Genomic DNA, 26145 nt, shown 5'->3' on the forward strand with positions numbered 1-26145 from the left:
GGCACCAGTACCATGCTGTTTTGGTTACTGTAGCCTTGTAGTATAGTTTGAAGTCAGGTAGTCTGATGCCTCCAGCTTTGTTCTTTTTGTTTAGGATTGTCTTGGCAATGCAGGCTCTTTTTTGGTTCCATATGAACTTTAAAGTAGTTTTTTTTCCAATTCTGTGAAGAAAGTCATTGGTAGCTTGATGGGGATGGCATTGAATCTACAAATTACCTTGGGCGGTATGGCCATTTTCACGATGTTAGTTCTTCCTATCCATGAGCATGGAATGTTCTTCCATTTGTTTGTGTCCTCTTTTATTTCATTGAGCAGTGGTTTGTAATTCTTAGAGGACTTTTTAATGGAATGATAATTTATACTTAATGTTGTAGTGACAATGTGATGAAGTCAAGAATTGAAAGAGATAATTTATATGATCTCCTGAGTGGGGGATTGGCAGGAGCTTAATGAAGAGGCTATTTCATAAAGCAAGTAAGAGATGATACAAATCTTAAGATAGGAGTTGGCAATGACAAGAAAGAGAAAGAAATGGACTGAAGAAAATGATTGGTTGTGGGTTAGGACAAAGAAGATACAAATCTTAAGATAGGAGTTGGCAATGATAATACAGAGAAATAAATGGACTGAAGAAACTGATTGGTTGTGGGTTAGGGAGAAAGAGGAGACAATAATAACTGAGGATTCTGGTATACTGGGCTGAGATAACAGAAGTAAGAGCTCTCTGAGGTTCGTAACTGCTGAGTGAATTTTGGGGCTGTAGGTTCAGATTTTGAGACATTAGCTCACAAACTATGGGGTTGACAAGCTCATGTAGAGAAAAAAATGTACAGAGAGCAAATGAAAAAGAGATTGATTGGAGAATCTTGGTGGTGGCTGAGGTTAGAAAAGCCACCAAGAAAGAAGATGGAGACAAATAGTTAGAGAGGGAGGAGAGATGGCCAGGACAGACAGAGTATCATCATTAAAGCTACGGAGAAATATCATCAGGGGCCAGAGGGGCAAAATGGTTCAGGAGGATTAAGTCATTAATTTGGGTGACTATGAAGTCATTTGTATCCTACAGACAGCATTTTCAATTGAGTAGTGGGGACAGAAAATGCAGAGGATTTAGGAGTGATTGTGAATGGAAATGATGAATGATGTAAAGAGATGGAGGTAGTTAGTATAGATTTATTTTTATAGATTTTTGGAACAGAATGAAAGTGATAACTGAAGTACTATCTTGGAAAGGTACAAATTGAGAGAAAGATGCAAGAGACCTAATAATGTTTATGGGATACATCAGAGAGTCCAGTGGAGAGAGAAACACCTTTGGGCAAGGAAGAACTTTGATATTTCGGTTGGTTGAAACGTTAGGAAGTTGTTAAATATTCTATCTCATGATATAAAGTCATGCGCAGGATGATTTGGGTAGTGATAACTGCTCAGAGAGCTATCTATATCGGTCAGAGTAGCGAAGTTTTACTTCAGAAAAAAAACCCTATCTCCCAATCAATGTTTTAATAAAAGTTATTTCTTGTTGCACATCATGTTTGTTGTGGGAAGGCAGGGGTATTTGTAACAGTCATTCAGGGAGTGAGTGACAGAGATGTCCGTCTATAATCACCACTGGGAGAAAGGAGACCTCTGGAATCTCACATTGGTTCTCACAACTGTCTCGCATGAGTGATATATGTGACTTCTGTTCACATTTCATTGGCCACACTAAACACTAGGCAGCCACCTGACTCCAAGTCGTCATAGAACATAGAAGGGAAACTCTATCAGGTATCTGGACGGAGAACCAGGTATTCTGTGAACATTTGTAACAATTACAATATTACCTTAAAAGCTTAAAAGTAATATAGAGTGCAGAGGATGGGTGAGGGAGCAAATGACTTGAATTAATTATGTTGTCCAATGCTAGTATGCTTCTTGAAATGCATATAATATTAAAATCATCTCTTAGGAACACCTATGAAAGGGAGTTTATAATTGTTTTTGAATAATTCTAGTGAATTGAGACCATTAACCTTCTCTGATGTATTAATTATGATTAGTTTCATCTTCATGTGATGGGAAAAAAGAATATAACAGAAAAAAATAATATGAGAGGTGCTGAAATAACATACAATTTAATTTTCTCTTGTAATAGTCTGAATAAGAGGTTCACAGCCTTCATTATCATCAAAAACCGAATTTCTTCTATCTAATTTCTCCATCATCTTCAATGTTTGACTTGCATTTTGTGGTCCAGGATGCTATTCTAGCCCTAGTCATATCATCTGTATACCAGCCAGCAGGACACTTTCTGAAAGTTTTGCCACCACTTCTGTATGTGTTACATTGGCCAGAACTTAGATACGCACAGTGAAGGCTGATCTATTTGGTCTTTATTCCGGGGACCAATATGCTCAACTAACATTTGGAGGTTTCATATCTGAGTAAGAAGTCATCACATGACTACTCATTTTAAATATTTCTTCATCTCTGTGTAGAAGGTCCTTGATTTGGGGTTGGGGTTTCATTTTATTTTCAGCAATTCTTAGCATGGAGCGAAATCAGGGAGTCCATGCTCCACATCAGAAATGTAATGACTTCCTCAGAATATATACATTTTTGGAACTAGAACAGCCTCTTATTTGGAGAGAAGCAGCATTTTGAGAGACAATGAACGTCAATATTGGTTTTGGTGCAAGGATAAAATATGTTTTTCCTCTTGCATTTTGTGGCCGCTTGCTAGCCTCACCTAATTCACAGGTCATGGTGGGATGCAATAGCAAGCTTAAAAAGCAATGGCCAGTATTTTGATTGACTATGATTTTAACTAACAGGGTCCTATACGGAACTGGGCTCCACACGGAGCTCTTTCTATAGAGCTCAAGGGAAATAGTGAGTTTTGGAGGGCGATGAAGATTCTTCATTTTTACTTTACTCCCATTATGGGAGTTGTAAGACGTAACAGAGTTTGTCACCAAAAGAGAGAAGAGATAAAGTGCTGCAGAACTTCAAAAGCAGGAGAGGTTGGCAGCTTTATTTGACCCAGCATTAGACCTGGCGCAGTTTTCAGGAAACAGTAAAGATCTTTTACTTTACACTTTTGTTTTTCATGTGTTCCTTGTTTGAGCCTTTCAGCTCCATACACCAGATGTTGAATTTAATATTATTATTGGTAGTAGTAATTCAAATCTGAATTGTAGGAGAATGTATTATTCAAACTGTAGATGAGATAACCCTCGCCAAACTTGCATGAATTAAACATCCACTAGTCCAGGGTATGATGAAGCTCTGAATTAGGGAAAGTGAAAAGATGGTTGGGAAACCGTGATGACTGAGACTACTAAGAATTTAGGATGCCCCTTCTGTTGGTTTGTACTTTAAGAGAGGATAACAGTGGCAAAACAGAAAGAAATATCTAAAACTGAAGTTTTTCTATCTAATTAAGAATGAGGTCATAGTCTGATTAAAATTGTCAGATAGCACAAGATGTAAGTAAATCAATGCTAAGTACAGGGAAGAAAAACAAAAACACGGCCAGGTGTGGTGGCTCACGCCTGTAATCCCAACACTTTGGAAGGCCAAGGCGGGTGGATCACCTAAGGTCAGGAGTTCAAGACCAGCCTGGCCAACATGTTGAAATCATCTCTACTAAATTAGCTGGGCATGGTGGCACACACCTGTAGTCCCAGCTACTTGGGAGGCTGAGGCAGGAGAATCCCCTGAACCCGGGAGGCAGAGGTTGCAATGAGCCAAGATCATGTGGCTGCACTCCAGCCTGGGTGACAGAGCAAGATTCCGTCTCAAAACAAAAAAGGAAAAAGAAAAGCAAAAACACTGTCCTTATTTTAAATTAATATTTCAGTTCACTTCCTTCTATCATCTTTAAATATCATCTACTATTACCAGTCCCTCTTGTCTATTCAATAAAATTTATTTTCCTCTAATATTTGTTCAAATTTTCACTGTTACGGATTTATAATAAAACTCAATACTGTTGTTGTGTTTTTTGTTTTTTGGGTTTTTTTTTTTTTGTATTCTTGACCACCTCAATTCCTTTTAAGCATTTTGTGGGCTTCTATCAACAAGTTTATCTGAATGTTTGATAGCCCTTGTTTCTGACAAAAAAGAAATAAATTAAAGAAAGAGCCTACAACTTTACTCTGAATGTGATGCACTACCATTTATTTTCAAGTCATTAAAAACTTATGTGATACTATCTATATTACAAAGAAACTGCTGCAAGTAAGATATTCTAGAATGCCAGACCATCTTTTAAAGTGTAAGGACATATCACCTTGGCATATTTGTTTATCCACAGTTTATGTTGGTTTTGTTTTAAGCAGATATGCATTAATAAAAGATTACTATTGTTTATACCAAATCGTATCTTTTTCCTTTATATAGAAGATAATCAAAGAAACCTTTTATTTTAGATGGCTGTTATTAGAGAAATAGCAGATCAGTCATTTTACAATATCAATTTTTAAGCAATCTCTTGACAAGAAATTTTGTACCAAAATGGATAACACATTATGGATAGTAGATTATAATCTCCAGTGAAGGAAGTAAGAATAAAAAGTCGGTCAATCCTCGGAGGATACTACATTGCAGGATAATATCAACCACCCTATTCTGCACACACATTTTTAGCACTTGACTTTAGGAGTATGATTGATTTAGGTGTATCCACCCGTTAGCAATAGGATGGCTCCCCAGCTGACTGTGGAAGGAAATAATAACAACTGGACAGAGAGTAGAGCATTTTGTTCAGTTATGGGAACGAAATACGATATGTCCCTGATAAAACTGTGCTCTCCCCATGTGTTTATGTGTAGGTCTGAGTTTAAATGTTGTGATTGGCATTTTTCACTAATCTCAAAAAAGGTAATAGAGAGTAAAATGTCAAAAGATCATCAACCGTATGATACAGTTGCTTTGGTACCAATATTTCCACAGATTTTGTTTGAGCAGGAGAAATTACTAGTTCTTAGTAAGAATGAACTGAATCTCATCTTGCCTTTGCTCTTTCTTTTGAATTAATTGGTTTTGGCTTGCCAGAATCACAATGCAGATCATAAAGAATGGAAGGGCTTGGCATGTACCGTGTTTTCTCTACTGCATTAATCGAACTGTAAATGAGATTTTGGTCAATAAAATAAAACATACTTCCCAGAGCACACACAGAGAAGCACTAGAGAGATTCGAATGCTTAGTAATATGAGGAATGCAAACCTAACTCAAAGCTTCTTCCATAAATCAATTCAAATAAAGTACACTGTGTACTCCTTGATGATCTATTCCCATACACCATTTAAAAAATTCTCAGGCATGCCAAAAAATAAAATAAAAATACATAAATTTCAAGACCTTGATGCACTTGCTGAGTTGACCCTCTCCAACACTGTCCTCGGCATCTTCCGTCTTATACCTATGTAGATTATCTTTCCAGTATCCTGGGCTCTCAATATTTTGGCTTCCTTTTCTGCTATGATCTTGTCCAACAACCTCCTTCAGCCTCTCCCACTCATGAGCACCCCCTAGATCTTGCCATTGGCAGTAACTTTGAGTCCTCCAGAATTTTGATTTTAAGTATCCCACACTCACACAACGATCCCCTCTTTTTCCAGCTCGCTTCCACTAAGGCTTGCACTTTAACAATTTTTCTTCTATCATTGGAACTTAAAATAGATTGATTCCCACTTACCTTCACCTTCTTCATGTCCTCATTTCTCTCTTCCTGGTTCAAATGTCATGATCAGTCATGATCAGTTTCTTGCACGTATATTTGGTTCTTTTGCCCTTCTCTCATTTCCTCATAACGCTGATCAGCAAAGCTTTACCTCAGTCCTGGTTAAGTCCCACTCTCTGCTTACTCTGTGCTTACCTGCCACTGCTCATTGTGTCTGTAGAGAAAGATACACCTTGGCTGACTAATTCCACTTAAAATTCTTGATCGCTGACAGAGATGGACTTGTGGAATCAGAAACACACCATACGTCCCTCACCCAGTCTCTCTTCCTTCTTTCTTCTTCCTAGGTGACAACTGCACACCTTTTCATCTCTTCAAATCCCAAACACCTTCTCCTTTTCCTCTTCAACCAATAGCATTTCTTACTTGGTTAAGAAAATAGTGTCCTATCAACATTCTACGCCTTGCTATTGCTAAATTTGGTGGTCATTTTTCAGTTGATCTCTTTAATTGCTTTCTTCTTGAAACACATTCTTCACTTGGCTTCCAAGACACCACACTCCTCTCATTTTCCTTTGGCCTCATTGACCACTCCTTAGTTTCCCTGATGGGTAACTTTTCACTACCCAGTCTCTTACCATTGGAATGACCAAGGCTCAGTACACAGACTTCTTTTCTTTCCTGCATTCATTCATTCCTTTGTGGATGTGGATGTCATCAATCTTATGCCTATACACACTCATTTCTGCTGAACTTATGATTTCTCTATTTAGTGTTGCAGCCTGATGTTTCTCAAAACTTCAGGCTTTATAGGCATTATATCTGCTCACTTACTTGGATTTTTACTTTGAATATATGATAAGAATGCCAGTAGTAACTTCTTCAAAACCAAACACTTGATCTACACACTCCTCTCGCCTCAACCAAACAAGCATGTTCTTGCCTATTTAATTCCTATTTTAGTTAGTGGCAATGCCATCTTTCTAGTTTTCCATGCCGATAGTGTTGTAGTCATCTTGGAGTGTTCTTTTGTTGACATATCCCAGATCAAATCTGTCTGCAAATACTTACAATTCTACCTTCAAAATATATCCAGAAAGTTATCCCTTACCGCTATTGCCACTGCCTCTCTCTTGGCCCACTCTTCTCTCATATCTCACCTGTTATTGTAATAACATTCTAATTACAACTTTGCCACCCCCACCCCCAGTCTATGCTCACCAAGCAGCCAGAGAATACTTTTGAAGTCATGTTGTGTTGTTCCCCTTGTCAAACCCCGGAATGCCTTCCTAATGTATTGAAGTTAAAAGCCAAAGATGTTATAATGCCTGATAAAGCCTCAATCCAACATGCTTCCCATTTGCTCCCTGACTCATCTTCCACCTCTCTTCCTCTCACCCAGTCTACTCCAGCCACACCAGCTGCCTTGCTATTCTTGTAATAAGCAGTAATGTGCCTGCCTTGTGGTCTTCACAGCCCCTTGCTGTTCCTTCTGCCTAGAAAGGGCCAATTCTCTCACCTCTTATAGATCTTTCCTCAAAAATCATTTCTCAATGACACTCACCCTGAGAAAATTGGAAACTTCTTCCAATACTTGGCTTCCTATCCTTCTCTATTTTTCTCCAAAACACTTACTACTTATAGTATATGTACATATACACATACACAAAATAAATTTATTTATATATTTATATATTCTTAGTCCCCCCATTACAATGCAAGTTCAAAGAGAATTGAGATTTTCTTTTTTGTGTGTTTGGTTGATTTCACTGCTGTATCCCTAGGACCTACAGTAAGACCTAGTTTATAGCAGATGCTTAAAACTCTATTGTTGGTTGAATTAATTAAAAAGTTTCATGTTAAAGTATGTTTGCATGTGATCTAGAAAAAATGAGAGTTTACATATTATAGTCCTTCTAGAATAAAGGAAATTTGACAGTATTTTTAATTGTTTATTTTTTTGAGACAGAGTTTCACTCTTGCTGCCCAGGCTGGAGTGCAATGGCGCAATCTCCACTCACTGCAACCTACACCTCCCGGGTTCAAGCAATTCTCCTGCCTCAGCCTCCTCAGTACCTGGGATTATAGGCATGCGCCACCATGCCTGGCTAATTTTTGGGTTTTTAGTAGAGACAGGGTTTTGCCATGTTGGTCAGGATGATCTCGAACTCCTGACCTCAGGTGATCCACCCGCCTTGGCCTCCCAAAATGCTGGGATTACAGGGTGAGCCACTGCGCCCAGCCTGACAGTATTTATCTAGCTCTATGTCACCTAAATATCAAGACCCATGTCAAAATTTTGGGGCCACCTTGTTGTTGAAGGTAAGGAGTAACTTCTGGGGTGCCCATATCTTTATAAAGAGAAACTTCTATGCTCTATTCATGTCACTTTCTTTGCTGTGTTTGATTCTTGCTTTGTACCATTTTTATAGAGCAATGTTTTGGGTCAGAAGCCTGCTAACAAATAACATCTCTTTAATTGAACTTCTTTGCCTTCACTAAGGAAAAGTTAAATGTCCCAGTTCAGGCTACTGGCAGCTCTAGGCTTAGGATTCAGGACCCTTTACTGTTTGTTTCTAGATTCTCTGATTAAACTACTCCCTCTAACAAATTTAAGGAAAAGTTAGACACATTCAGTGAGGGACTCTACAGGCAGATACAGAAAATCCATTCTTAGCGATGTGATTAGGTGATGATAGTATGTCCCTATCTGGGGGTGGGAGAATAGCATCATTCTGACACACCAACTCACAGATCAGCAGCAACAGACTAAGGTTCTTTTTAATTCATAAACTAAATGGAACTTACGAAAAATGGTGACTATATTTTAAAAAATCATCTGTCTTGCTGTGACACTTTTCTTGTAATTTGTTCTTCTCTTGTTCACAGAATTTTCCTCATTAGCCTAGTTATTCTCCTTGTCTTTACTTCTGGAAGGTTCCTGTTTGTGTGCATATTGACTCGGCATCACCCTCTGTTCCCCAGAGCAGTAGTCTCTTTTCTATTTTTTATCTTGAAGGTCCTGGTTCCTGGGGCACTATTTACTGGAGGGCTTCAAGTATCGCAAACTCGCTTTCAGATGTGTAAAAGATGTTCTCTTGAATATTTATTTTTTCCAAATGGCATTGTTCCTTATATTGCTGTACACTTATGGAAAAATCCTGAGATACTGAGATTTATTATTTCCAGACTAGAAAAATGGAGAAAACCTTTCTAATGCTCCATCAGAACTCTGTTAGCCACCATCATTTGATTGCTAACTGACCATTATATTCTGTTTTGCCTTCAGCTCCTAGAGCTATTGAATTATGCATTAGGCCTCCACCTTTATTCTAGAAAGGTTTCCTATCTTGTACTGCCTCTACTGAACCCTATACATTTCCTTATTCTTCCTTCTCTGTTACAGGTGATTTAGGACACTCATCTTTGTAATAACCAAAATTGCTACCAAGTAGACTTTCTGGAGGACAAAGCCTGTGTCGGTTGTAGTAACAATCTAGGATGCCCACCTAGGGATGTGATACTTTGGAGCCTTCCACATTACACAACTTCATGTATTTTATGCAGGATAAAAGAAAGTCATAATTTCAGAAATGTCAATTTTAAAACTTCCTTTGGGAAAACTCACCAGGATTATTTAATTCCATACCCCATCAACCTTTAGCATCCTAATGCTCAGGACTTTTTTTCTATCCTGGGTCTTATCCACAGTATTCTGACCACCCATTGGAACTTCCTGCTTGGTATTTTCATGGCCCCTCTAGCTAACAGTGATATTTTACCTGTCTCCTTTCTTCACTATTTCCATTTAAATAAACCTCCATGAATTTTAAAATTCACTCCCTTTTCACCTTCTAAGGTGAAAATTAGCTAATTTGTCATAAAATAACTCCTTTGTGTTAAAAGAAGACCGCACAGGACACAGATTCATTCACCCAGGATCCCGAAGGCCTGCTTTAGTAATGAGTACATTTTACCAGAGAGATGTTTTAGCCATAATGCCCACTTTTGTTGTCAAAACTAAAAGTGTAACTAATAGTACAAATAAAATTTTCTAACATGTAATAATAATTTTAACATTTCACTTTCTAACTGACAAAGCTCTCTGTGAAATGCTTTGTATTCATTTTCTTTTTTAATCATCACAATTACTCTAGAGGGGTAACCACCATTGTAAACCTCATTTTACTAACACAAACTGAGATTAGTGTGATTAAGTAACTTGCCCAAGGTCACCCGGCAAGTTTGACATGACATATCTTTTAATCTTCACAATTACCCAGTTGGCTAGTGCAGAGAATTTAAATAATTTTCCATGTGTCACAAAACCAGTAAGTAGCAAATTTAGCATTCAAAGTCAGTTTTCTGACTTAAGAGTCTTTAGATTCTTCTAGATATCAACATCTTTATTACTTCCTACTAACCTTGTAGACAGTCGTAAGACTCTTGGAAATCTGTTGAAAAGATGAGAAAGCTGTATCAGTTATCTCATGCCACAATAATGCCATGTCACACTCAACCACAAACTTCAGGGAAACACACAACAAATGTTTATTTGCCTCACGGGTCTGAGATGTTTAGATGATCTGGCCTGAGTTGGCGAACTTCTCTAGAGTAAGCTGTGGCTCATCTAGGAAGTTACTCCTGTTCTGGCTGGAGTAGCTAGCTCATGAGTGTCAAGGTTGACTGGCTGCTGGTAAATAGAGATAGTCTCAGCTGGAATGACTGTAGTGACTTGGCTCTGTCCCATGTGTCTCTCTCATTATCCAGCAGGCTGGCCAAGGAACGTTCTCATGGAAATCTTAGAGGAGCAGAAAAGCCCAGTCATGTAAGTACTTTTCAACACTTGGCTTATGTTGCATTTGCTAAAATTCTGTTGGCCAAATCAAGTCACATAGCTAAACTCAGAGTTAGAGTACCAGGCTCCTACAATGTTTATGGGGAAGGTCATGGGTACATATACAGGGAGGAATTGAGTCATTTTTTTAAAAATGAAAATTACTACAAGGGTCTAACAAATTTTTAGCAGAAACAGAAAAGGAACCAAGTAAACTTTAGAGTTCACTCCTCAAGCCGTCTACACTCCAAAAAAAGTGCAACGTTGTATTTGCTATGTCATCATTGCTTTAATATATAGCCTTATGGATCCAGGCTGCAGGAGCCAATGTTTGCTAAAAATTGAACATGTGATCTTTGGTCACATATTGTGATCTGAATTATAACCGTAAAACATGCTTCAAATTTGAATAGAATAGTGCCAAAGCAATGCTGCCTGAATTTATAATTCTCTTTCAAATAGTGTGTTGGCCCAACTCATCCAGTGCCTAGTGGTTTTGTGGTTTAGAAGTTTGTTTTCTGGAATTTGATGCAGCTGTTCTCTCTGAGTGAAGATCCTTGGGGAAAGGTGGATAAACACATAAAGCTTCTGAAAGCCATCCCAGATCTCTCAAAGTCAGCCTCAGCTTAATGTCTGGGTCAGAAGTATAGCAAAGTTAGTCTTGGTAATTGTTCATGTGTTTTCAAAGAGACTCATTATCAGCATTCACAACCTGGTTTCAGTCCAATAGAGCTTTATGAGGCTAAATTCTAAACAGCATCAAAATACATAAGAAGAAAAAGCTCAGCTTGGAGAACTGATGCTTACAACTGTTTATACATAAGGTATTCGTAAGACCAATTAACAGTGTTTTATTTCTTTGATTCATCAAAACACAGTGGCATTCAAAACCGCTCAGTCTTTTTCCTTAATTCACAAACACATAACACTAAGCAAGCACACACAGATTAAGTGCTCTGAAGTTATATGAAAGACCTAGCCCTGCTGTGCAAATCACTCACAAAATTGTTAGTTCTAAAACACTTTCATTTCCCTGCGATCATCCTATAGATTGTATTTCTATTTGTCATACTCCTTTTGCATTTTTCTTTCTACTTATCTCTTCTTTCCTCTACATTGCTACTATACTTAAAGATCCTCAGGATTCTATCCTGGGTTCCTTCAGTTATCACTAATAAAGCTTCCCCTTGAAAAATCTCTGTCACTCCTCTGAATTTAAATAGTGTCTATAGTTTGTCAACTCCTAAATTTGTATCAGTGACCCAGTGACATAGCAAGAGTGGGAAAAAAGAGGAACCAGTCCCCAATGTAGGTGACAAAGAGACGCTAACTTTTAGATAATATAAAAGAATAACCAAACAGACTAAAAGTTAGTCTTCTTATTATCACCATTTGCTGAAATATTTTTAGCAATCTCAGTGATAAAACACTCCTCCTTGGGTGGGGAGGGGGATCTTGTTGGATTAAGTTCTAAGCAATTCCTATGGCTATTGTTGATTTTCAACAATATATATATGTAAGCTTTAAATTAATATCTTTTAATTTCATACTGCTTGTATAGGAGTCTCTAGGAACACAGAACCAATAGGATATAGATATATAAAGACGTTTATTGCAGGAATTGGCTCATGTTCTCAAATCTCCTCAAATGAATCTATGAGTTCAAAGCAATACAATTCCAACTCTTAACATAATTTTGCTTTCTAATAAAGTGATTCTTAAGTGTGTCTATAATATAAGCTAAGAAAATAGCCATTACATATTTGAAAAAATACAATTATGAAAGATACGTTTCTATCAGATATCAACTTACATTATAAAGCTACTGTAATTTAAAAAACTGGGTTTGATGGCATAGAACTAATAAAATTGATCAGTGAAACATACTGAAGACTCTGGGAAGAAACTTAATACATATATGGAAATTTATTGTATGGTTAAGTGAGTACTTCAAATCAGCAGTCAAAATAATGTATAAGTGACACCACTAGAGTCTTAGCTTACGTTCTCTTCTCCTGACCTCTGATTGCAGCCCTGCTCTGGTACACAGTTCTGCACAGGTTTTGACCTCCTTGCTTTTCGCTCCTCATCACAAGTGTGATTTGAGTATCTCTTGCTTCCTGCCCTGGGGCTTCTCTGATAATCCCACGAGTCCACTTGACCCTGATACATGTCACATGAAGAGGTACGGGAACAAATGGATTAATACCGCTCTCTTTTGTGTCTCATATGAATGGTTCTGAGCCAAATATCATAAGGCATCACAGAATGTCCCTCACTGGGTAACTAGTCACCTGAAGTGGTGGCATGCTAGATAATGCTTGAATTGGCTTTCAGTCCTTGTTTAATGCCTGTCACTCACTCCTGCCACCTGAGAACACATTCTTAAGAAAATATATGACCTCTGTCCCAGGTTTGCTTTTGGGAAGAACCCATGTAAGTCAGGTAGACTATGCAATAAATGACTCTGACAAATTGCCTGTGCAATTGTGAAAAGAGCAAATGTATCTCTATACATAAACAAATTCTGCAAAAGTTAAAAAGTTAACTGTAACAATAAAACCAAAGAAAATATGAAAATATTTGAAAACATCACCAAAGCAGAGGCTCCCTCTTCCACATCAGCTTTTGTCTGTATATTTTTCAGGTTCTCTTTGCTCTGTTTTGTCAATGTTATTGCATTTGCTTATTGTCCAGATAGTCATCAAAATACCATGTTTGCTAAAGGCTCACTCTCATTTCCAGTGTTGTTGCACGTTTATTCTCTTCTACACATCCTTCTTGTATTACAATTCGATTTGGGGTAGATGGTGGAAATAAATGCTTGAATTTAATCTGCTATATGAATCTATACTATTTTCAATTTTGCATTACTTATATCTGTAGGTAACTGCAGAGAGCAGTATTAAAAAATCTAATTTAGAGTCTCTGACAAGCAGAATTGTATCCAACTATGAAGATTTCTACTCAGTAATTAAGCTATTCTCTATTGTCTTCTGGGGCAAAAATGTCACCTGATGTTGCTCTGTCTTTCTCCCAGCATTTTAGGGTGGGAAGGTACTGAGAAATCATTTCGTCTCTAGATGTCCAGGGTATGGTTTGTTGACCAAATTAACCTATGCATCCTTGTTGTGGCTCCTCTGGGAATCTTTCCATTTAAAAAGATTACACAAATTAGCATTCATGTGCTAGTAGGCTAGCAGTTTCTATCTACCTATATTGACCATTTAAAATTACCTATCGGCAGGTTGAATTAAATAGTAAGTGGTAATTATTATGCGGTTTAATTTAATTTAATGAAATGTTATAAAGAATTTATGAACAAGTAAAGTAGGCATGCAAGAATCACCATATGCATTTCACTGATGTTTAATTGCATATAGTATGTCCACGCTAAGCATACATTTCCAGGTTCATCATTATGTAAGTTAATATGGTCTACATTCACATAGATATTTGTTTAAGTGGCTTACCTTTAAACATTTTATATTTCTAATTATGAAAACCTTCATTTAAACTATATCAACATTGTGACCATGAGAGTGAAAGATTTTCCTTAGATTTCACTTGAAGACCTGTTCTAAAGTCCTCATTTTCTAATTCAGAAAAAAAAGTCAGAAAACTCTACTTATGGGCTTTATTTATCCAGATATAGAATTTTTAGCATGAAGTGTGTGGTGTTTAATTAAATAGAAAAAGGCATGGAACAATTGTGCCTTGCATTTTTTTTGAAAAAAGTTTTTATTTTGAAATAATTACAGCAAAAGAAGTTGGAAGGCTAGTACTGAGGGGTTTCCTATACTCTTTACCCAGTTTCCTTTGGTGGTTACATTTTACAAAACCACAGGACAATATCAAAAGTAGGAAATTTTCATCATTGTGTAATCATAGTTCTAGGTCTTTTATCACAGGTGCAGATTTCTGACCGCTGCAATCAAGATTGAGAACTATTCCATCAATACAAATATCTCCATTCTGTTCCCTTTTAAACTCACTCCTTCTTCCTTACATTACCCCTTTCTCCTAATTATCTCTAAGTCCTGCAACCCCTAATGTGTCCTCTATATTTACAATTTTATCATTTTGGGAATGTGAATGTTATTCAAATGAAATCATAGAGTATGATGGGAAAAACCCTTGAAGGACCTGGCTTCCCCCCCCCCCCCCACTCATCTAATGCAATTCCAAAACCATCAAGTGGTTGCAGTGTATCAATAATTTTCATTTTGTTATTGTTTAGTGTGGATCATTCTTTTATCCCATGGTGTAGATGGACCACAGTTTAACCACTCACCCACTGCAGAACGCTTTACTTCCATCTTTTGGCTATTGCAAATAAAGCTGCTATGAACAATCATGTACAGGTTTTATGTGGATATAAGTTTTTATTTCTCTGGGATAAATGCCCAAAATGAGATTGTGGTGTTATGTGGTAAGCGTATGCTTAGTTTTAAAAAGAAACTTCCTAACTTTTCCATTTTACATTCCTGTAAACAATGTAGGAGAGATTCAATTTGTCAGGATCCTTGCCAGAATTCTGTACTGTCATGATTTTTATTTTAGCTTTTCTGATAGGCGTGTCATTATATCTTACTGTGGTTTCATTTGCATTTCTCTGATGGTTAGTGATGTTGAATATTTTTTCCTGTGCTTATTTGCCATCCATAGACCCTTTTCCAGGAAATTTCTCTTTATATCTTCTGCTCGTTTTCTAATTGCATTGTTTGTTTCTTTTTTACAGTTGAGTTTTATAATCATTTAATATTCTAGATATGAGTCCTTTGTCAAATACAGGGTTTGTAAATGTTTTCTCACAGTTTGTAACTTGTCATTTAATTCTTTCAGCAGAGTCTTTTACAGAACAGAATATTTTAATTTTGATGATGTTGAATTTACCAATGCTGCTTCTTTATGGATCATGTTTTTGGTGTAAAGCTCAAAAACATTTTCCAGATCCTGAAGATTTTCTCCTACATTTTTTCTTCTAAAAGTTTCATAGTTTTATGTTTAATATTTAGATCTACGATCCATTGGGGTTATTTTTTGTGTAAGGTATGTGGTTTAGATTGATATTTATGTATTTATTGGCTATGGATATCCATTTGCATCACTCTCAGCTGTGGAAAAGAATATCCTTCTTCCACTGAAATGTTTTGCAGTTTTGTAAAAAATCAGTACTAATAACATGCTGTTTTGGTTGCTGTATGTAGCCTTATAGTAGAATTCGAAGGTGAGTGGTGTGAGGCCTTCAGCTTCATTCTTTTTGCTTAGGATTGCTTTGGCTACTCAGGTTCTTGTTTGATTCCATAAGAAATTTAGAATAGTGTTTTTCTAATTCTTTGAAGAATGATGTTGGTAGTTTGATAGGAATAGCGTTGATTCTACACATTGCTTTGAGCAGTATGGCCATTTTAGCAGTATCATTTCTTCCAATCCATGAGCTGGAATGTTATCCTGTTATTTGTGTCATTTTAAATTTTTTTCAGCAGTGTTATGTAGTTCTCCTTGTACAGATCTTTCACATCCTTGGTTAGTTGTATTCCTAGGTATTTTATTTTCTTCATGGCTATTGTAAGTGTGTTCTTGATTTGACTGTATGCCTGGGCATTATGGATGTATAGAAATGCTAAAGTGATTTTTGTACATTGATTTTGTATCCTGAAACCTGGCCAAAATAGTTTATCAGTTCCAATCGCTTTTTGCTGAGTCTTTAGAATTTCCTAAGTATAGGATCCTATTGTCTGCGAAGAGAGAGTTTGACTTCTTCTTTTCCTATTTGGATACCTTTTATTTTTTTCTCTGACTTGATTGCTTTGGCAAGCACTTCCAGAAATGTGTTGAATAGGAGTGGTGAGAGTGGGATCCTTGTCTTGTTCCAGTTCTCAAGGGAAATTCTTCCAGCTTTTGCCCATTCAGTATGATGTTGACTGTGGGTTGGTCATAGATGGCTCTTATTATTTTAAGATATATTCATTTGATGCCTTCCTACTCTGTTGAAGATTTTATCATAAAAGATGTTGAATTTTCTCAAAAGCTTTTTCTGCATCTATTGAGATGATCATATGGTTTTTGCTTTTAATTCGTTTTGTGTGGTGAATCACAATTACTGATTTGCATATGTCAAACCAAACTTGTATCCCAGGAATGAAGCCTAATTTATCATGTTGAATTAACTTTTGGATGTGCTGCTGGGCTCAGTTTGCTAGTACTATTCTTTTTTTTTTTTTTTTTTTTGAGATGGAGTCTCGCTCTGTCACCCAGGCTGGCGTGCAGTGGCACGATCTAGGCTCACTGCAAGCTCCGCCTCCCGGGTTCAGGCCATTCTCCTGCCTCAGCCTCCCGACTAGCTGGGACTACAGGCGCCCGCCACCGCGCCCGGCTAACTTTTGTATTTTAGTAGAGACGGGGTTTCACCGTGGTCTCGATCTCCTGACCTTGTGATCCGCCCCCCTCGGCCTCCCAAAGTGCTGGGATTACAGGCGTGAGCCACCGTGCCCGGCCGCTAGTACTATTCTTTAAGAATCTTTGCATCTATATTCATCAGGGATATTGGCCTAAAGTTTTCTATGTTCATCATGCCTCTGCCAGATTTTGGTATCAGGCTGAGACTGGCTTCATAGAATCAGTTAGGGAGGAGTCCCTTGTCCTCAATATTTTGGAATAGTTTAAGTAGGATTTGTACTAGTTCTTTATACATACGATATGATATGGTTTGGCTGTGTCCCCATCCAAATCTCAACTTAAATTGTATCACCCAGAATTCCCATGTGTTGTGGGAGGGACCCAGGGAGAGGTAACTAAATCAGGGGGCCAGTCTTTCCCATGCTATTCTCATGATAGTGAATAAGTCTCATGAGATCTGAAGGGTTTATCAGAGGTTTCTGCTTTTGCTTCCTCCTCATTTTTCTCTTTCTGCTGCCATGTAAGAAGTGCCTTTCACCTCCTGCCATGATTCTGAGGCCTCCCCAGCCAAGTGGAACTGTAAGTATAATAAACCTCTTTCTTTTGTAAATTGCCCAGTCTCAGGTACGTCTTTATCAGCAGCATGAAAAAGGACTAATACAGTAAACTGGTACCAGTAGAGCGGGGCCTTGCTGAAAAGATACCCAAAAACATGGATGTGACTTCGGAACTGGGTAACAGGCAGAGGTTGGAACAGTTTGGAGGGCTCAGAAGAAGATAGGAAAATATGGGAAACTTTGGAACGTCCTAGAAACTTGTTTCATGGCTTTGACAAAAATGCTGATAGTGATATGAACAACAAGGTCCAGGCTGAGGTGGTCTCAGATGGAGATGAGGATTTGTTGGGAACTGGAGCAAGGATGATTCTTGTTATGTTTTCGCAAAGAGACTAGTGGCATTTTGCCCCTGCCCTAGAGATTTATGGAACTTTGAACTTGAGAAAGATGATTTAGTGTAACTGGTGGAAGAAATTTCTAGGCAGCAAAGCATTCAAAAGGTGACTTGGGTGCTATTGAAAGCATTCCATTTTAAAAGGGAAACAGAGCACGAAAGTTCAGAAAATTTGCAGCCCAATGATGCAGTAGAAAAGAAAATCCCATTTTCTGAGGAGAAATTCAAGCTGGCTGTAGAAAACTGCATAAGTTTCAAGGAGCTTACTGTTAATCCCCAGACCATGGGGAAAATGTCTCCAGGTCATGACAGAGACCTTCATGGCAGCCCCTCCAATCACAGACCCAGAGGCCCAGAAGGAAAAAGTGATTTTGTGGGCCAGACCTGGGGTCCCCGTGCTGTGTGCAGCCTAGGGACTCGGTGCCTTGTGTCTCAGCTGCTTCAGCTGTGGCTGAAAGGGGTCAACGTAAAGCTTGGGCTGTGGCTTCAGAGGGTAGAAGCCCACACCTTGGCAGCTTCTACATGGTATTTGAGGGTGTGGGTACACAGAAGTCAGGAACTGAGGTTTGGAAACCTCCGCCTAGATTTCAGAAGATGTATGAAAATGCCCGGATGGCCAGGCAAAAGTTTGCTGCAGGGGTGGGGCCCTCATGGATAACCTCTGCTAGGGCAGTGTGGAAGGGAAATGTGGGGTCAGAGCCCCCACACAGAGTCCCTACTGGCTCACTGCCTAGTGGAACTGTGAGAAGAGGGCCACAGTCCTCCAGACCCCAGAATGGTAGATCCACCAGCAGCTTGCACCATGCACCTGGAAAAGCCACAGACCATGCCAGCCTGTGAAAGCAGCCAGGAGGGAGGCTGTGCCCAGCAAAGTCACAGGGGCAGAGCTGCTCAAGACCATGGGAACCCACCCCTCCATCTCTTGCATCAGTGTGACCTGAATGTGAGACCTGAAATCAAAGGAAATCATTTTTGAGCTTTAAAATTTGACTGCCTCTCTGGATTTTGGACTTCCATGAGGCCTGTAACCCCTTTGTTTTGGCCAATTTCTCTCATTTGGAATGACTGCATTTACCCAGTACCTGTACCTCCATTGTATCTAGGAAGTAACTAGCTTGGTTTTGATTTTACAGGCTTATAGGTGGAAGGGAATTGCCTTGTCTATGATAAGACTTTGGACTGTGGACTTTTAGGTTAATGCTGAAATAAGCTAAGACTTCGGGGGACTGTTGGGAAGGCATGATTGGTGAGGACATGAGATTTGGAGGGGCCAAAGGTGGAATGATAAGGTTTGGGTGTCCCCACCCAAATCTCAACTTGAATTGTATCTCCCAGAATTCCCACATGCTGTGAGTAGACCTGGTGGGAGGTAATTGAAGGATGGAGGCTGGTCTTTCCTGTGCTATTTTTGTGATAGTGCATAAGTCTCATGAGATTTAATGGGTTTATCAGCGGTTTCTTCTTTTGCTTTTCCTAATTTTTCTCTTTCTGCCACCATGTAAAAAGTGCCTTTCACCTCCTGCCATGATTTTGAGGCCTTCCCAGCCACGTGGAACTGTAACATCAATTAGACGTTTTTTTCTTCCCAGTTTTGGGTATGTCTTAATCAGCAGCATGAACATGGACTAATACATGGTACAATTTGGCTGTGAATCCATCTGGTCCAGGGCTTTGTTTTGGTTGTAGGGATTTTATTTCTGATTCAACTTCAGATCTCAGTATAGGCCTATTCAAGGTTTCAGTCTCTTCTTTATGCAATCTTGGGAGGCTGTTTCCAGGAATTCATCCATGTCCTCTATATTTTCTAGTATTTTGCATAGAGTTGTTTATAATAATCTCTGAAGATCTTTTCAATTTCTGTGAGTTCAGTTGAAATGTCATCTTTCTCATTTCTGATCATACTTATTTGAAACTTCTCTTTTTCTTTCTTAGTTAATCTAGCTATTAGTCTACCATTGTTGTTTGAGGAACCAACTCTTAATTTCACTGATCTTTTCGCATGGAATTTTGCATCTCAGTTTCTTTCAGTTCCTATCTAGTTTTAGTTATTTCTTTTCTTCTGCTAGCTTTGGAATTGGTTTGTGCTGTTTTCTAGCCTTTTTTTCCCTTTAGGTGCAATGTTAGATTGTTAATTTCTAATTTTTCTAACTTCTTGATGAAGACTTTTTAGGGCTGTAAACTTTTAATGCTGCTTTAGCTGCATCCCAGAGATTTTGGTAAGTTGTGTCCCTATTTTTATTAATTCCAAATTAATTTTTAATTTATGCCTTAATTTTGATGGTAACCCTGGAGTTATTCTGGAGTAAGTTGTTTAATTTCTATTTATGTGTGAAGTTCTGAGAGATCTCCTCAACACTGATTTCTATTTTTATTGCACTTTAGTTAAAGAGAGCACTTGGTATGATTTCAATCGGTTTGAACTTACTGAGACTTGCTTTATGAACAACCATGGGGTTGATCTCAGAATATGTTCTGTGTACATAGGAGAAGCATGTGTAGTCTGTGGTTGTTGGGTAGAGTGTTCTGTAGATGTCTATTAAATCCAATTCATCAAGTATCAAGTTTAAGTCCAGAGTTTCTTTTTTAGGTTTTTGCCTTGGTGATCTGTCTTAACACTCTCAGTGGGGTGTTGAAATCTCCCAACATTATTGTGTGGTTGTCTAAGTCTTTTCCTAGGACAAAAAGAACTTGTTTTATGAATATGGGTGCTCCAATGTTAGGTGCATATATATGTAGGATGGTTAAGTCTTCTTGCTGAATTGTACTTTTTATCATTATGCCCTTCATTGTCCTTCTTAATCTTTATTTGTTTAAAGTCTAATTTAGCTTATATATGAACAGTAACTCCGGGTTTTTTTTGTTTTTGTTTTTTTCATGATAGATATTTCTTCATCATTTTACTTTGAGCCTGTGGGTCTCGTTACACATTAAATGAGCCTCTTGAAGATGTTTGAGTCTCATCTTTTTATCTAGTTTACCATAGGTGTATGGCATGTATCTAGATAGTGGGTTATCTAGCTCATTTACATTCAAGGTTCATGTTGATATGTGTGATTTTAATCCTGTCTTTGTGTTGTAAGCTGATTGTTGTGTAGATTTAATTGTGTAGTTGCTTTCTGTGGCTGTGGGCTATGTGCTTGAATGTGTTTCTGCAGCAGTAGGTGTCATTTGTTTGATTCCAAGTTTAGTGCTCTCTTAATGACCTCCTGTAAGGCTGGTTTAGATGAAATGAATCCACTCAGCATTTGTTTGTCTGAGAAGAATTATTTCTCCCTTACTTTTGAAGCTTGGTTTGGCAGGAGTTGGAATTTCTTTTCTTCAAGGATGCTGAAAATAGGCCCCCAATCTCTTCTGGCTTGTAAGATTTTGCTGAGGGGTCTGCTGCTAGCCTGATGGGTTTCCCACTGTACATGACTGTACCCTTCTCTTTAGTTGCCTTTAAGATATTTTCTGTTGCATTGAGTTTGGTGAATCTTATGACTATGTGCCTTGTGGATGGTTATGTTGTATAGTATCTTGCTGGAGTTCTCTGCATTTCTTAGATTTGCATGTCAAAGGCTATAGTTAGAGTAGGAAATTTTTCATGGACTATATCCTCAAATATATTTTCCAAGTTGTTTATTCTCTCTTCTTCTTTCTCAGGAATGCCAATGAGTCATAGATTTGATCTTTTTACATAATACCACATTTCTCAGAGGTTTTGTTAAATTTTAATTTTTTTTAAATACATTTTGTTTGAGTTGATTCAAAGAACTGGTCTTTGAGCTCTGAGATTATTTCCTCGTCTTACTCTATTCTGCTTTTAATATTTCTGATTATATTATGAAATTCTTATAGTGAATTTTTCAGCTGTAGAAACTCAGTTTGGTCCTTTCTTAGAATGGCTATTTCATCTGCAAGCTCTTGGATCATATTACTGTATTCCTTAGATTCCCTGGATTGAGTTACAACTTTCTCCTGAATCTCAGTGAACTTACTTGCCATCCAGATTGTGAATTCTGTGTCTGTCATTTAAGTAATTTCAGACTAGTTAAGAACTATTGCTGGGGAGCTAGTGGACTCATCTGAGGATAAGAGGACACTCTGGCTTTTTGAACTGCCAGAGTTATTGTGCTGATTCTTTCTCATCGGGGAGGGTTGGCATTCCTTCAATTCCTTTAATTGTGGTGAAAGTTGAGTATAGAAAGTTGACTTCTTACTGGATGCTTTCAGCAGTCCAGAGTTATGTACGGGATCTTTATGTGTAGGTAAATTCTTGTGCTTGATTTCACAGGTGTGTATATTAACAAGATAATGTTTGGTGTTACAGTTTTGGCTGCAATCCAGTTGACCTGCTTGAGTAATGGCTGGTAGTTAGGCTAATACCCAGATGCCTAGTTCTTTTGTACATCCTAAACTTTGCATCCATGCTCTGTGGTACCTCTCCAACTGACGAAGAGGGATTTTATCTCATTATTGCCACGTGACAGTGGAAGTTCAGGTTTCCTACTTGGCCTTCATAAAGACCTAAAGAGAGAAACAGGTCTGCTAGTTACTACTAAGTAGGTATGTTTTTTTTTAGGTTCTTCACTAAGTCTCTGCTGATATCACACTTGTTAGAAGGAGCATGGATGCCTTTTTTTCTCTCCATGTGGCTTCCTATGATATTGCTGGAGGGTGGTCTCATTACTGCTGGACGGTGATAGAAGTCTCTCCACCAGGCCTTCTCTGACTCCACCCCTGAATGAATGGGGAGGATTGAAAGTCTGTACTCTCTATTTTGTCTTTATGACACCACAGTGTTGGCATTTCATTACCACCCAGTGGGGATGAAAGCCCTATCTCCTACTCTGCCTTCTCTGATACTGCCCGAGAAGAGGGATTATGGAGCTTCATTATAACCTAATATGAAATATATGAGATGGGAGTCTAGGTTCTTCATGTGGTCTTTGCTGGAGGGATAGTGTGTGACTACAGTTTTTTCTGTGGTATTTAGCTGAATACAACAGTTACACTTATAAAGTTCTCTATTATATAAGCTAAGCTTCCTCTTTTCTGGTCCTTTGAATAGAGAGAGTCAGCTTTCCTTACACTTTTTTTTTTTTTTTTTTTTTTTTTTGGTCTATGCCTGTTGGTTTTTCTAGGTGCCTGTTTCTCTCACACTTAGTTTCTTATATATAAAGTAAAGAAGAAAAAAAAAAAAAAACAGAAAACTCACTGATATGTAGTTTCTGAGGTCCTCAGGTCCTTAGTGGGTCTACCTTCTTCTTTCTACTTTTTAGTCTTATTTGTTTATATGTAAATGGCCAAGGATTTTAACTGTACTTAGAAAGAAGCTTACATCTACATGAGTTATTAATGATCCAGAAAATAAAAGAAAAACAGTAGTAATCATCCCTGACACTTAAAATATTTTAGGTATTTTTTGTTTGCTAATAGTGTTGTTCATATAATTACTTAGAGAAGGGCGAACAAGTGAGCAGAAATCAAATGGAAATAACCTACAATTTTTTTGTTTAAAATTATTAATAGGCTATTATAAGTATTGACTATGGACTAAGGCAACAGGAATTCCCAACTTCTTTATTATTGGTTAGAAATATAGATGCTCACTTTAGAGTCCTCTTCTACAGCTAGGAGTACTACGGGACACAGTTTTGGTTAATATGACATGAGTATAGAGGTCGTCTTTTGGGAAGGCTTTGGCTTTTCTTGAAAATTGAGGCCAAATACAGCTAGTTATAACTATTTTCCCCTGCCTTTTTCTCCCTAGTAACATGAGATGGCCATAGCTACCATCTTGCAACCTTGGAGGACAGGTCAAGAGATCACAGAGATTTCATACCTTGTATCAGCAAATGACAATTTTTTTTTGTGAAGACACAGATAAATAATTTATGTTTTGTGTGCTATGCCATTTCTGCCAGAAATAACCAATTCTGTTGTAGTTTTGTGAAAGCATCAATGCACAATACGTAAATAAATAGATGTGTCTATGTTCCAGTAAAACTTTATTTCCTAAAATGGATGATATTGCTTAAATGGGATACAGTTTGCCAAACTCTGCCTTATATTATTTAGCAGCTGAACAAGTGTCAGCAACTACTTACGTGTAGATTTCTTGTTATAAGAGAAAAATAAAGATGTTTTTATTTAAGCCATTATAGCTGAGGCTTCTTACTTGTAGCTGAATGTACTGCTGATCCACGGCCAATATGCAATATCTCAAGTTTCCCACTAGAGTTCTTGTGAAGATCCAAAATATTGAAATTCACAGCATAGAAAATTAAAAGTAACCTTTTCAAAGATTGCATTATGCAAATGATGGCCCACTCATTCATTTTCCTTTCCATAAAATAGCAGCACTACCTTCTAGGAAGAAGATGGAAAGATATTTTGTCCTTATCGCCCCACCTTTATCTGCCTCAGGTAATCTAATAATTCATAAAATTCAACAACTGTACCTTTATAGCATGACTATACGTAATGTGATAGAATACTTTTTCTGTCTCTACCTTTTCCCACATAGAAACACATGACATACATATAGTTTATGACAGACAGAAACACACAGACACACAAGTTCTGCATCCAGTGGAAAATTATAACTTCCAGGAAGCAATGGGACAGCCAGTGAAGTGATGCTGGTGTTATGTAGGGAAGGCATCCTGTTTACCTCTTCCATTCTGGTGATAGAGTGTAGCCCTTACACGTGTTGAACACTAATCAAAGACATTAACCTTACTAAAACCTTGATCTAGGTCTTTACATAAATCATGTTAGAACACACATACACACACATTAGGATATCTTGGCCTTTGGCTTTATATTTTCATTTTTTCATCAATTTTTATTTTAAATTCCAGGGTACATGTGCAGGATATGCAGGTTTGTTACATAGGTAAACACATGCCATGGTGGTTTGCTGCACCTATCAACCCATCATCTAGATATTAAGCCCAGCATACATTAGCTGGTCTTGCTGATGCTCTCCTTCCCCACTTGCCCCTCCTCTGACAGGCCCCAGTGTGTGTCATTCCCCACAATGTGTCCATGTGTTGTCATCCTTCAGCTCCCACTTATAAGTGAGAACATGCGCTGTTTCGTTTTCGGTTCCTGTGTTAGTTTGCTGAAGATAGCGGCTTCCAGCTCCATCCATGTCCCTGCAAAGGACATAATCTCATTCCTTTTTATGATTGCATAGTATTCCATGGAGTATATGTACTACATTTTCTTTATCTAGTCTATCACTGATGGGCATTTGGGTTGATTCCATGTCTTTGTTATTGTGAATAGTGCTGCAATGAACATATGTGTGCATATATATTTATAACGGAATGATTCATATTCCTTTGGGTGCATACCCAGTAATGGAATTGCTGAGTCAAATTTTATTTCTGGTTCTAGATCTTTGAGGAATCACTACACTGTCTTCCACAATGACTGAACTATTTTACACTCCTACCAACAGTGTAAAAACTCCTTTTTCTTCACAACCTTGCCAGCATCTCTTGTTTCTTAACTTTTTAATAATCACCATTCTGACTGGCATGAGATGGTATCTCATTGTGACTTTGATTTGCATTTCCCTAATGATCAGTGATGCTGAGTTTTTTTCATATGTTTGTTGGTTGCATGAATATCTTATTTTGAGAACTGTCTGCTCATGTTCTTTGCCCATGTTTTTATAGGATTGTTTTTTTCTTGTAAATTTGTTTAAGCTCCTTGTAGACTGTGGATATTAGGCATTTGTCAGATTGAAAGGTTGCAAAATTTTTCTCCCATTTTATAGGTTGTCCATTCACTCTGATGATAGCTTCTGCAGAAGCTCTTCAATTTAATTAGATCCCATCTGTCAATTTTTGCTTTTGTTGCAATTTTTTTTTGGTATGAAATCTCTGTCTGTGCCTATGTCCTAAATGGAATTGCCTAGATTTTCTTCTAGGTTTTTTGTAGTTTTAGGTTTTACATTTAAGTCTTTAATCTATCTTGAGTTAATTTTTGTATGCAGTATAAGGAAATGGTCCAGTTTCATTTTTCTGAATATGGCTAGCCAGTTGTCCCAGCACCATCTATTAAATAGAGAATCTTTTCCCTATTGCCTGTTTTTGCTGGTTTGTTGAAGATCAAATGGTTGTAGATGTGCCGTCTTATTTGTGAGTTCTCTATTTTGAGAACACATATTTCTAAGGTTCTAATACTATTCCTTGTTGGTGAGGGCACAGTGAGATTGTCATGTTACTTCTAGAAATATAAACGAGCACAGGGGTTTTTTTTTTTTTTCTTTTTTTTTTTTTTTTTTTTT

The sequence above is a fragment of the Rhinopithecus bieti genome, unplaced genomic scaffold (genome assembly GCF_001698545.2).
Source record: "Rhinopithecus bieti isolate Rb0 unplaced genomic scaffold, ASM169854v2 scaffold_35900, whole genome shotgun sequence".
Lineage (NCBI taxonomy): Eukaryota > Metazoa > Chordata > Mammalia > Primates > Cercopithecidae > Rhinopithecus > Rhinopithecus bieti.